At 46.3% G+C, this 14157-nt stretch overlaps 1 pseudogene; it reads right to left on the bottom strand.

Annotated features, from left to right (window-relative positions):
• Positions 1-12764: 12764 nt before the first annotated feature.
• LOC125400806 (RNA-binding motif protein, X-linked-like-2) lies at positions 12765-13949 on the bottom strand (annotated as a pseudogene).
• Positions 13950-14157: the final 208 nt, after the last annotated feature.

The raw sequence follows: 14157 nt of genomic DNA, 5'->3' as shown, positions 1-14157 counted from the left end.
AACTGGAAGAGAGAGATTGGGGGTGGGTGGAGCTTCTCTTTAAGGGGCCTTTGCACTTGCTTACAGTGCCATTGCAGAGGGGTGACTGTGACAAAGGGGCAGGGCCAAAGTGTGCCTGAATGCTACCAGTGACCTTTCTGTCGGCCACAGTGAGCTATATATAGCTATATGTATGTAAATATATAGCCTGTATACACACCTCTTGGGTTTGGCCCTGATATGCTCAGAAATGACTGCTCCCAATGAGGAGTGCCTTAGTCCCTGCCTAGTGTCTCCATATTTAGGGCGCTCTCTGTAAAATCTCACTGCATTTTTAAAACCCTAATTCTTATTTTTTTCTATTTAGCAGTTTAAAAAGTAAGCCTATCTAAAGTTAATCAGCTAGTCCGAGTTCATGGCAATCATAAAGTTCTGTACCAGCCTTCAAAGCTAGGAAGACTGGTGTTAAAGGTTAAAGCTTTTCTTAGGAGAGTAGAAGTATCCCCATATGTCCTGGAGGCTGAAAGCGGTCAGTCAGGACGGCTCTATTAGGCATGAAATATAATTCAATAATTTACTGAAATTAAACCCAATCCAACAAATAAACCCGTGCTGACCATCTTCTCTTTTTACTCATGTTATTATTACATGAATTCAAGAGACTCAAGGGACAAGTCCCACTCCTCTGTAAGGAGTTTTTGGTGTGAAATGGTTCCGGTGCCTTGTCTTTGTTCAGACCGAGGCTGGCAGTACTGTCTTTTAAATGGAAATAGCTTTGAAAAATAGGGGAAAAAAGGCAGTCTTTGTGAGGCCTACTGTGTAGAAAAGCAAATGAAAAGCCTTGATGCTGATAGACACCTGTGTGAAAGACCAGAAGCGGCTGACAGGACCAGGCCGAGCACCCCTGAGAGGAGGCGGACACGCACGGCAGGATGTTTAAAAGCCTGTTTCATTAAGGTGTTTTCAAACTCTGACCAGTGGTGAGAGCTCTCCTGCAGCTCAGACACTTCCCTGGATGCTAAGTGGGTGCTCAGGCAAATCACTCTGATTTGCCCTCTTTACAGAATGCTCTGTACGCCCGTGTGTGTGTGGAGGGGGGAGAGAAGGATGAACACATAAGAGTGTGTACCGGACAGTCGGAGACATTCTGTCATCTGAGGAAATAGGGGTCAGCTTCAGAGAGCAATGCCCCAGCGGGGAAGGAGTTTCCATATGCAGAGCAGGGATAAGCTAACTCTTTCTGTGAGGGACTGGAAAGTGAATGTTTTAGGCTGTGTGCTGGCTAGATCTGTCAACTGGACCCAAACTATAAGATTATCCGAGTGGAGGATTGAGAAAATGCCTCAGGAAATTTAAGTTGCGGGACAGCAGGTAGGGCATTCTCTTAATTAGTGTTTGATGGAGGCAGATCCAGCCCATTGTGGGTGGGGCCATCCCTGGGCTGGTGGTTCTGGGATCTATAAGAAAGTAAGCCGAGCAAGTCATGATAAGCAAGTCAGTAAGCAGCCCTCCTCCATGGCCTCTGTACCAGCTCCTGCTTCTGGGTTTCTGCCTGAGTTCCTCCCCCTGCCTGGCTTCCTTTAGTGATGGACTACAATGTGGAAGTGTAAGCCCACTAAACCTTTCCCTCCCCAAATTGCCTTTTGGTCATGGTGCTTTGTCACAGCAATAAAAATCCTAACTAAAACAGGCTATGGATGCCTGTTGGTTTCTGTTGCCAACTATTGACTTAACCGTATGATTGTAATGTGAAGTGACTGTAGGCAATATGTAAATAAATAAGTGTAACTGTGTTCCCATAAAACTTTCTTTACAAGTATAGAATCATGGATCAGATTTCAACCACAGATCATAGCTTGAGGGGTTTCTATTTAGTGTTTCCAGCTTTAGCTTTTTAAAGGGTAAGAGAAAAGGATGCAAGGAACACAGCTTGATGCAGTGGTGTCTCAGGAAGGCATCACTTACTTTCGTAGCTGGTCTTTGGCCAGTGTTAAAGCAAAACCAGCTATCTATCTCCTCTCTCTCTCTCTCTCTCTCTCTCTCTCTCTCTCTCTCTCTCTTTCTCTCTCTCTCTTTCTCTCTCTCTCTTCTCTTCCTCCTCCTCTTCTTCATCTTCTTTTCCTTCTCTTCCTTCTCTTTCTCCTCCTCCTCCCCCTCCTTCCTCTTATTTAATTTTTTTCATTTTACATACCAACCCCAGTTCCCCCTCCTTCCCTGTCTCCTGACTCCTCCTACCCTAACCCCCCCCCTCCTCAGAGGGGGTAAGGCCTCCCTTGGGGAGTCAACAAAGCCTGGCAAAGCAAGTTGAGGCAGGACTAAGCACCCCCTACCCTTTGCATCAAGGTCGAGCAAGGTAACCCTCCATAGGGAATAGGCTCCAAAATGTCAGTTCATGCACCAGGGATAAGCCCTGGTCCCACTGCCAGGGCTGCCCCTCCAAACAGATCAAGCCATATAATTGTCATCTACATTTAGACGACCTAGTTTGGCAGATTCCCCAGCTGACAGTCTAGAGTCCATGTGTTCCCACTAGCTTGGGCCAGCTGTCCTGTGGTTTTCCCCATCATGATCTTGAAACCCTTGCTCATATGAACCCTCCTCCTTCTTTTCAGCTGAAGTCTAGGAGCTCAGCCGAGTTCTTGGCTGTGGATCACTGCATCTGCTTTCTTCAGTTCCTGGAGGAAGGTTCCATGATGACAATTATGGCAGATACCAATCTGGCTACAGGGAAGGCTTTAGGCACTCTCCCCACTGTTGCTTGGAGTCTTATCTGGGGTCATCTTGTAGATCCCTGGGAATTTCCCTAGCACCAGGTTTCTCCCTAACCCTGTAATAGCTCCCTTTATCAAGATAACTCGTTCATTGCTCTCCTTCTCTGTCCCTTCCCCAACTTGGCCATCTCTATCCCTCATGTTCCCATACCCTATCCTTTCCCTTTTGTCCCCTCCCAGTTTGCCCAGGAGATCTTGACTATTTCCCCTTCCTGGGGCCCTCCATGTGTGGCCCTCTTAGGGTCTTCCTTTTTGCCTATCTTCTCTGAGGTTGGGGATTGTAGACTGGTTATCCTTTGCTTTGTGTCTAATATCTATTTACACCAGTAGAACAGACAATGAGAGCAACAATTAATAAATAGGACCTCATGAAACTGAGAAGCTTCTGTAAGGTAAAGGACACGGTCGATAGGACAGAAGGCTTATCTCCAAAATATTTTAAAAAAAACTCAAGAAATTAGATATCACAACATAAAATAATCCAATTATAAAATGGGATATATATCTAAACAGAGAATTCTCAGCCATAGAATCTCACATGGCCAAAAGACATTTAAGGAATTGCTCAACATCCTTAGCCATCAAGGAAATGCAAATGAAAATGATACCGAGATACCATCTTATACCTGTCAGAATGGCTAAGATCAAAAACAATGATGATAGTTTATGCTGGAGAGAATGTAGAGTAAGGGGAACACTCCTCCACTGTTGCTGGGAGTACAAATTTGTAAGTCACTCTGGAAATGAGTGTGGCTATTTCTCAGAAAATTGGGAATCAACCTACTTCAAAAACAAGAAATACCACTATTGGTATATTGGCATGTACTCCAAAGATATTCAATTATACCACAAGGTCACATGCTTAATTATGTTCAAAATGTCATTATTCATAATAACCAGAACCTAGAAACAACCCACAAGCCTCTCAACCAAGGAATGGAGAAAGAAAATGTGGTACATTTACACAATGGAGTATTACTCAGTGGCAAAAAAATAAAGACATCGTTGGGCAGTGGTGGTACACACCTTTAATCCTAGCACTTTGGAGGCAGAGGCAGGTAGATCACTATGAATTTGAGGCCAACCTATTTTACAAGAGCTAGTTCCAGGACAGGCTCCAAAGCTATAGCAAAACTTTGTCTCAAAAAATCAAAAACCAAACCAAACCAAAACATCCCCCAAAACCAACCAAACAAAAAACAAAAACAAAAAACAAACCAACAAAAAATGACATCATGAAACTTGTAGGCAAATGGATGGAACTAGAAAAAATCATCCTGAGTGAGATAACTCAGATTCAGAAAGACAAACATGGCTTCTTCTTCTTCTTCTTTTTCTTCTTCTTCTTCTTCTTCTTCTTCTTCTTCTTCTTCTTCTTCTTCTTCTTCTTCTTCTTCTTCTTCTTCTTCTTCTTCTCTTTCTTCTTCCTTCCTCTTTCCTTTTTTGATTCTTTGTGGATTTCACATCATGTTTTCTGATCCCACTCATCTCCCATCTCCCCCCCCTCACAAAAAAAATCAAAGCAAAATGTAAAAGTACAGGCAAAAACCAAAACCAAAAAACCAAAAAATCTTGGGATAGAAGCTGTGATGTGGTCTAGTGAATCACACAGTACACCCTTTAATCCATACATCTTTACTTATAAGTGTTCATTGCAATGAATCATTTGTCTAGCTGGAGGCCTCTGGCTTCTACTATTCTACTGATTACTGGGTCCTCACTGGGACTTCCCCTTTTGTTGTCCTGTGTCATGGAAAGCCTATAGCTTTCGATCTGCAGGACTGGCCCCTTCACAAACTCCAGCAGTGCATAGATGAGGTGGATATTGGGTGGGGTAACTCATAGTTCTCCTTCTGGACCTGGATGGTAGCTTAGTTGGTCAGCTTCCTAGCTTTCCCTCATCTCCACCACCAGGGCAAACTCTCCAGCACTGATGAGCTCACTAGCTCATCCAGTGCAGCAGGCAGTAAGGAGCAGGACCAGTTCTCCTCCCCTCATGTCTTGGGGTGGGGGGAAGGTTAGGGGTTCAGGTTTGCCTTGCCTGCACTCATACCACTAGGGCCAGCTCTACTATCTTACCTAGTTGAGGTATAGGGCCTGCTTTCCCAACTGCTGCAGTTGGTGAGAGACAGGGCCGGCTCTTATGTTCTCATGTACCCAAGTCTGGCTTTCTCCGCTCCTGCCTTTGGCAAGGAGTCAGGCATGCCACCACATGACAGAAGACAGGTGGGGGCAGGGGCTTGCTCCCATGCTGTCCCTATATATATATACACTTTGTAATAAAGCGAGATGGCAAGAAAGACTTTCCCTGAGGTCTGGAAACCACTTAATGAATGGATGATCAATCCTGAGGCGAGGTTGTAGAGACCCCTGACAGAAGTGTGTAGGTGGTCTAGACACGCTCATTGTGGCTGGAGTCTAGAGCTGGGCCAGTTAGTTATTCAGTTGGTGTTTCTGAACTTTGGGCCACTCTCATTGATTAGCTCTTCAGGGTGGGATGCCTTCATGTTCTGCACAGAGAGAGGAGGAAAGGGGGAATAACAGAGATGTCTTTTCCTGCCTAAGTCCAGGTTACATGTCATCTGTCACCTCATCTTGGTCACAATTAGCCCTGCTGCCTTGCCTCATGGCAAGGACTAGAGACGTCTGTGCACCAAGGAACAGACATGTTAACTTAGTGAGTTTTGTCTTTGACTTCCTCCTGTGGCCGTGTTGCCATGGCTACTAGGCTGGACAACCCCAGATGTGGAGGAAACCTAAGAAGTAGGGAACACTAGGTATCATCGACAGAATCTTACATAAAGTAAAGTCTGTAACATGAGGGGGCCGGCTTGTTGGGGTTTCTGTCCCGCCCCATACTCCATAGCCGGCAAACCCCAAAGAAAACCAATCACACAGAGATCTCTATAAGTTATAAAGCTGATTGGCCCATTAGGTCAGGCTTCTTGTTAACTCTTATAACATATATTACCCCATTATCCTTATCTATGTTAGCCACATGGGCTCAGTACCTTTCTCAGTGTGACAGCTTACATGTTGCCTCTTCGGTGGTCTGCACAGGAGTGGCTGAGGAACTTCTCTGCTTCCCAGAATTCTCCTGTTCTCATTGCATCACTTCTACTTCCTGTCTGGTTTTCCCGCCTATACTGCCTGCCTGGCCACTCAGCGTTTTATTAAAATATGATTGACAGAATACAGACAATTCTCCCACATCAAAAGTCCTTGTGTATTTCCCTGAGACCCCAGGTTTGTGTGGGTCCACCAGTGTAACAGGAGCCTTTAGTTGCAGATCGCACTGATGAGCCTCCAACAGTTATCTTCGGTCCTCTGCCCTCACTAGGCAAGTTTACAATGGAGACGACTACTTGATTTATTCCGGCGATAAAGTTCACAGAGTGGGAATCTGCTGAGCAAAGTCACCTGTAAAAACAGCCCAGAGAGAGACCCTTATCTCATTCGTGCCCCTCTGAAGCACCGAAGGCAGGCCAAGCACATAGGCAGTCTATAACAATTTCTGGGGGTAGTATTCCCACCGTTCCTCTTCTTTGAGATGCTAGAAATTCCAGGAATTTGCTTATACTGACTCCTTCCGCTTTCTTGTCCACACTGTTTGAACTTTTGAAAGCTCTCCCGACCCAAACCCCAGCTCATTCCCCGAGCATCACTACATGGTACACAACTTCACGTGTTCTCACTCTATCCAGTCCTTAGGTCGGTGCTTCTCAACCTTCCTAAGGATGCAGCCCTTTAATACAGTTCCTCATGTTGTGCTGACCCCCAACCATAAAATTATTTCATTACTATTTCATAGCCATAATTTTGCTGATGCTATGAATTATAATACAAATATTTGTGTTTTCCAACGGTCTTAAGTGGTCCCTGTGAAGGGGTCTTTTGACCCCCAAAGGGTCATGACCCACAGTTTGAGAACCACTGCCTTAGATGACCTGATAACTTTGTTTTTTTTTTAAAAGACAAATCTTTGCGTGTCTGTGTGTATTCCCATGTATGCATGCCATATGGTACATGTGTGAAGGTCAGGGAACAATATCTGGTACTGATTCTCCCTTCTGTCTTGTTTGAGAGAGTCTTTTACTCATTGCAGAATATGCCAGGCAACTCACAACCTTGTTTGTGACTTGTTCCTCAGTAAAAGGTAGAGGAAGCCAGGCTGGTGGAGGGGAGGGTTGACCTGAGGTGGAATCCGTGACATCTCAGGGCCTGGAGTGTCTCATTATCACATCTCCTGGCTCCACAACCTGTCTCTAACTTGAAGAATTTGGAATTCTGCCAGCCCCCACGTAGAATGTTGACTCAGGCCTTGGCTTGCTACTCAAAAGATTACCCCCAGAGGCGGGAACCACCTTCTCAAGAGGCTGCTGCTCTAGAAAAGGAGCCTAGAGAAATGTGCCATGGGTGTGGGAAGGAAGTGTGAGCACGGTGGGATTAGGTTCACTAGGAGAAGTTTGGCTTCAGTGGAAACTGAATGATCTCTCTGTAGCAACCCGGGAATAGGTAATAAATAGTGGAGAAATGCCAAGAGTTCATGTGCAAAACACTCGCCATCGCTACTGGGAATGGAACCCAGATGTAGAGCGTTTGCCTAGTCTGTGTGAGCCCTGGAAGTAATCTCTAACAGGTTTTAGAAAAAGTTTTTCTCTCTTCTCTTGATTACTTTTCTTATCGCTGTGTCCAAATGCTTGGCCAGCCGCAGCTTAAGGAGAAAGGGCTTATTTGGCTTATAATTTGAAGAGATTCAGTCCACATGGTCATACTGTACCCAGTCAGAAAGCGAGGAACAGATGGGAAGTAGAACCAGTTTGTGAAATTTCAAGGTCCGATCACAGAGAGCCACTTCCTGTACCACAGTGAACCACTTCCTGTACCATAGTGAGCCACTTCCTGAACCATAGTGAACCACTTCCTGTACCATAGTGAACCACTTCCTGTACCATAGTGAGCCTCTTCCTGTACCATAGTGAACCATTTCTTGAAGCAAAACTTACCTCCAAAAGGCTCCAAAACTTCCCAAAATAGCAGTACAGTCGGGACCTAGTGTTTAAACTTATAAACTTATGGTAACTATTTACTCTATCCTAAGGGCAATAAGTAACCTCTGTATAAGAGTTTATACTAAGCTCTTCCACATCCACTAGCCTATTAAATGATTATTTTGTGTTAAATTTTGTTTGTGAACTGGTACCGTATTTTCCTGGTTGAAAATAAAAAAAGGGTTGGAAAGATAGCTCAGTTGGTTGCAAGCATGAGGGTCTGAGTTTGATCCCCAGAAAGCACATTAAAAAAAAATCAAGGTGTGGCCAGGTGGTGGTGGCACCTGCCTTTAACCCCAGCACTCAGGAGGTAGAGTCAGGCGGGTCTCTTTGAGTTCGAGGCCAGCCTGGTTTACAGAGCGAGTTACAGGACATCCAGAGCTACATAGTGAGAACCCCATCTCAAACAAACAAACAAACAAACAAATGATAAAAGAAATAATCTAGGTGTGTTGACACAGGTTTATAATTCCAGCACTGGGAGGCAAGGACACGGTAACTGCTAGGATTGCTGGAAAACCAGCCTAATAATTCCAGGTAAGAGTGACACACAGTGTCTCAGAGAACAAGTTGCACAGAGCCTGGGGAATCTGCTACATATTCCTGTTTGTACACACACACACACACACACACACACACACACACACCATACACATACACATGTGAGCATACACACACTTAAAGGAAAGTTTTCATGCTAAAAGAATATGTAGCTCTCATCCCCTTTTGGCCCTGCATGTGCTTAAATCCCATTTTCTTCCAGACTCCCCTGCAGCTACTATGATACCACTCGGTTTCCAAACAGACCTTATTTACATATTTGCAAGAAATTCACAATATCATCTCGACCTCTGATTTTTTTGAGCAGAAAATAAATATCTTTCATTTTTTAATGACTGAGGTATAATTCACACAAAATAAAACACACCCTTTACTGAACTTTCTCAGTGCCTTTCAACAGGTAATCATGGCCACCCCCACTGAGTAGTTTCTTGCTGGAGCTGTGGACAGACAAGCCTCTCTCCCCACTCTTAGCCCCTGGCAACTGCTGGTTTCTTTCCCCAGGTCTGCCTCTTCCCTACTGCCATACACACTGAATACATAATGAGCTGTCTATTCAGCCTTGCTTCTTTGACTTGCTGTGATGCTTTTAAGATGTGTGTGTAAGAAGTTCATTTATTTTTCTTGCTTTGTATTCTGCTTGTTTGGAGGAAAAGCTTCTTCTTCTTACCTACTTAGGTTCCTGGGGTCAAGGACATGTGCGTTAATTGGCAAACAGATGAACAGAAGAAAAGATTGACTATACAACACAAGAAAACCCTGTAAGGAACTGCTTTCTCAATAGATGTGTGGGAGGCTTAGCATTGGCTTAATGAAGTGGGGGAGTAGGGCTTTCAATCTAGGAGATGGAAGGTTCTGATCAGGTTTGTTTATGTAATTCCTTAAGATATCCTGACACAAATGACAGCCTTCTGCCTCAGAGCTTCTGTGGGGACAAAACACCATGGATGGTGTATCCTGGAGACAACAGAAATGTAGTTCTCAAAATTCTAGGGCCCGGAGAGCCCACGATCAAGGCGTTGGTAGATTTGATGGCTAGTTGAGGTCAGTTCTGGTTCTCTACCCTCTTCCTGTGTTGTCATGTGACAGGAGGAGAGACAGGCTCTCTAGGGTACTTTTAAAAAGACTGAACTGGGGGAATACTTAGTTGGTAAAGTGCTTGCTTGCAAGCACAGAGACCTGAGTTCAATCTATATTAGAAGCTAGGCATGGTGGCCTTTGCTCATAATCCCATCCTTTGCTCGGAGCTCCCTGGGTAATCAGTCCTAGCCTACTTGGTGAAGTCTGGGTCAGAGAGGGACTGTCTCTCAAACAGGCAAGGTGGACGTGTTCCCGAGGAACAACAGCCTTGTTTGACATCATGTGCACATTCACCCTTACACACACATGCATTTGCACACATGTAAACATACACACATGGGCGCTAACTCAATTATGAGGTGTCTACACCTGTGACCTAATCACTCTCAAAGACCTTACCATCTAATGCTATTGGCTTGGAGGTCAGGATTTTAATTCATGAATTTTTGTCAGGGAGGAGACTGCTTCTAGCACCTAGGACCTCAGGATTAACTGTATGCAGACATAATTTTCATAACATAATACGTTGGGTCTTATGTGATATAACTGCTGTCCTTTCAAGAGGAAAATATAACACAGATGGTTTGGGCAGCTAGGTAGCAGTGTGGTACCTGAGTAGCTAGCAATTCTCTCTCTCTCTCTCTCTCTCTCTCTCTCTCTCTCTCTCTCTCTCTCTCCCTCCCTCCCTCCCTCCTTCCTTCCTTTCTCTCTTCCTAAAGTTATATATATGGGTGTTTTTCCTGCATGCATATATATGTGCACCATGCTCTTGCCTGGTGCCATGGATACCCAGAACTGGAGTTACAGACCAAGTGAATGCTGGGAATTGAATCCAGGTCCTCTAGAGGAACACCCAGTGCTCCTAACCACTGAGCCATCTCTCAAGCCCCAAAGCTAGCCCTTTTCAAGTCAAGGAAAAAGCAATATAAAGATCTAATCTGCTGACACCCTGCTCTTGGACTTTTAGCCTCTGTAAATGAGGAAGTAAGTGTCTGTGGGCTCAGCGACACACTCTCATGATGACAGCTTATGCTAGAACTGGAAGCTAACATACACAGTAAGCTGTCTCTCACTTTTTTTCCATTTTAAGTAATGTGTTTTGAAGATGATTCCAAAGCACATAAAGCCCTCCCCTGTTTTTTGCAGAGCTATGAAGATTTCCAGTATATGAATTTGATTCTCACATCCACTCTATAAGGAAAGGAATCATAATCACCCCTAGACTATAGCCGAAGGACTCACAAGGTTAAGTGATTTTTTTTTCTACCTACTAAGTAAAAGAAATGATAATATGCCCTGGGTCTGTTCAGTTAGTTGCTGTGACAAAATCTTGACAAAATCAACACCAGGAAAAGAAAATTCATTTTGATCCACAGTTTGAGTGTATAGTCCATCGCGGCAGGGAAGACACGGCGGCAGGAGAGTGAGGCAGCTGATCACATTGTGTCTATAGTCATGATAGAAATATGAAGGTGGGTGCTCAGCTCAATTTCTCCTTTTCTTAAAAAAAATTTATTGATTTTTATTGAGCTCTCCATTTATTTTCTCCTTTTCGCTCGGGCCAGGACCACAGCCCAGGGACCGGCACTGCTCATACTTAGGGTTGGTCTTTCTTCCTCAGATAAACCTTTCTGGAAACACTATAACAGAAATGCCAGGGGTGTGTCTTCTAGGTGACTCTAACTCATCCAGTTGGCGATGAAGGTTATCGATCACAAACCCCAGTCTTATGCTACCTAAATAGTCAAGTCCAAGGTCCTTGTCTTGACTTTTAGCTTTGCCAGAACCGATCATTTCTCGCTTTAGCTCCCTTTCTGTACTCATCCCTCCAACAAATAGCTGCTCCCTTCTCTTCCCTTGGCCTTTGTTATAGGACTGGCTTATCTGAAGTCATTTTGTATGGATGTCTACAACCTCCAAACCTTGCTGTGTGGGAACTGGCAAACCCGAAAGCAATGAGTTTTAATGCCTCTGGGGGTACCAGGCAACCCCTGGAACTTGTTCAGTCTTCATTGGCACATTGGGTCCTCTTCTATTAATTATGGGGGAGAATGCTCTCCTGGCAGTGTTAAGAAGCCAGGGCCAGCCATGGTTGCCAGGAGTTAAACCTAAGTGAAGTCCTACCCAGCCGTGGAAAGGTGGTCGAAGAATCTTCTAGTGAATGCAATTGGGGAAGGAAAGAAATAGCAGGAACCATTAGACTTGGAACTAAAGTTTGTGTTGCCACAGTGGTGTGTGTGTGTGTGTGTCTGTGTGCACGCTTGTGTCACCCCAGTAGGGGATGTGTTTGTAGATGGTTCTAAGAATAGGACATTTGCTGTACTTCCTATTTGCGTGTCCTCTCACCTTCTCCTGCTTGACCCTGTAAAATAAGCTTTCCAGCCTAGTGCGGATTGAGTTCCTTAACCTGCCCTAGATTGGTTATGTGCTGTGGACAGATCCTAGCAATTGCCGCATGCACCTTGAGGAGTGATTGTTTCAGAAAGCAATTGCATTGGTGATACCTATTGAACCTCTGTGGGTCCCACTATGGTAAAAGGCCAATAAAGCTTCCTGAGAGAATGCTCAGGCCAGGGACATGTGCAGAATGTGAGAAAGACCCAGGCATTTGGGCAAGTATGGAGGGCACTGCTGGAATTTAGTTCTTGCTCAAAACTCGCTAGCAAGTGTGTGAAGAATTGAGAAGAGCATTGGAACATGGATGTATGAAATGAACCACATTTTCTTTGACTATCCGAGTTTCGTGCAAAACAAGCCAACATTTAAAAAAAGAGTCAAAGGTTAGGGGTGTAGCTCAGTGGCAGAACACATGGTAGGTGCACTGAAGGCCTAGCTTTAGTTCCATAGCATTCCCCTTCGGCAATAACAATCAAGCAAATATAGTCAATGTACCAAAATGGTAACAATTTAATGCGGCCATATTTCTTGCCTTTGTTGAAGAACCAGTTCAGCTTTCTGCACTGTTCTTTGAGTTTTTTAAAATTTTCTTTTTTTAAATTGATTTTTATTGAGCTATACATTTTTCTCTGCTCCCCCCTCTGCCTCTCCCCTCCCCTTCAGCCGTCTCCCAAGGTCTCCATTTTTTTACTTCCCATGTAGATTAGATCCATGCATGTCTCTCTTAGGGTCCTTATTGTTGTCTAAGTTCTCTAGGATTGTAATTTGTAGGCTGATTTTCTTTGCTTTATGTTCAAAAACCACACACACACACACACACACACACACATTTTCAGGTTCAAGTCAGACTTTTAACATGAGTTTGTTGAAACGTTTAACAATTACAAAATGAAATTAAACGAATTTTAACTTTTTTTTTGCCTCTCAAAAGCATAAAAATGCAGAGGTAGTTAACAACGGGGAAAAATCTTAAAACGGTGAAAATAAGGAAAACAATTCTTCCTAGTCCTAGTCCTTGGGTGAGTTACCAGGAAACTGATTCTTCTTTTCTTGACTTGGACGTGAGTCCTGTGCGGCCTGAGTCCAGTGGGCTCAGTACCTGCTCCAACCTCCACCTCGCCCCAGGCGGCTTCCCACTCAGCCTCCGCCCCTGGGGGGGCGCCCAGCAGCCCGAGCGTCTCTACGAGTTGCACGGGGTCGGGCAGCTTTGTTCCACAGACGGCGGCAGCCCACGCTCCGGCCTGCTCACGCGCTCGTGGCCATTCGAGTAGCACTGTCGCGGCCGCCGTAGCGGTCGGGCGAGCAGCCGCGGTACTCTTCGTAGCGGCCTTCTCCGTAAGATGGCGGTGGACCTTGGGCAGAGCCGGCGCCGCGCAGGTCCCCGTAGCCGTCGAAGGGGTCTCGGTAGGCGCCTCCGCTGGGGTGCTCGGCATAGTCGCGCTCGCGGCCCCCGTGGCCGACGCGCTCGCAGTAGCCCCTGGAAGGGCATTCGACCGAGTGGCCATAGTCGCGGTAGCGTAGTCGCGCGGCGAGGGCGCGAAGTCGCGCAGGTCGCGGGCACTCGGATAGTTGTGGCTCGAGTAGCTCTCCCGGGGCGAGTAGCCCAGGTACGGGGTGCGGCGCGGCCCCGCGAGCCCGGGCCCGGCCGCGGACGCCCGCGCCGCTGCGCGACGGGCCCGACGGCGCGGCTCTCTTGGGCGGGGGCCCGGCCCGGCGCGGAGCCCTCGCAGGGCACAGGTCGAAATCCCCCGCGTAGCTGCCTTCGGGGACGGAGGACGCCGCGGGCCGCCACCACCGCGGCTACCGCGCAGGCCCATCGGGCGGCCGCGGCTGCGGGGAGGCAGGGGCCCGCGCCGGCCGCCCTGGAACACTGGCTTGGTGGCCTTGGCCACCTTGATGGCCTTACCATCCAGGGTCTTGCCGTTCATGTCGCGGGCGGAGGCCTTGGCGTCCGTGGGGTTCTTGAAGGTGACGAACGCAAAGCCTCTGGACTTGGAGGTTTCCGGGTCCTTCATCAGGAGCGCCTCGATGATGCGGCCAGGGCTTTCTCGTCGGTTTCCAGGTTGAGCCTTCTGATGAAGAGCTTCCTCGGACGGTCGGCTTCGACCATGCCGGCGGTGGCAAGGCTGTGGAGACGCAGGGCGGGACATTGGAGACGTGGCGAGGCACGGGCTCAACTGGCCTGCTGGTCGAGGCAGCCTCTTCTCAAAAACCACTTATGAGTAAGTAATATGATATTTGTCTTTCTGGGTCTGGGTTACCTGACTCAATATGATGTTTTCTAGATCCATCCATTTGCCTGCAATTTCAAGATATTG

The sequence above is a fragment of the Myodes glareolus genome, chromosome 24 (assembly GCF_982192425.1).
Source record: "Myodes glareolus chromosome 24, mMyoGla1.1, whole genome shotgun sequence".
Lineage (NCBI taxonomy): Eukaryota > Metazoa > Chordata > Mammalia > Rodentia > Cricetidae > Myodes > Myodes glareolus.
The sequence above is the reverse complement of the archived record's forward strand: the minus strand, read 5'-3'. Positions and strand labels throughout refer to the sequence as shown.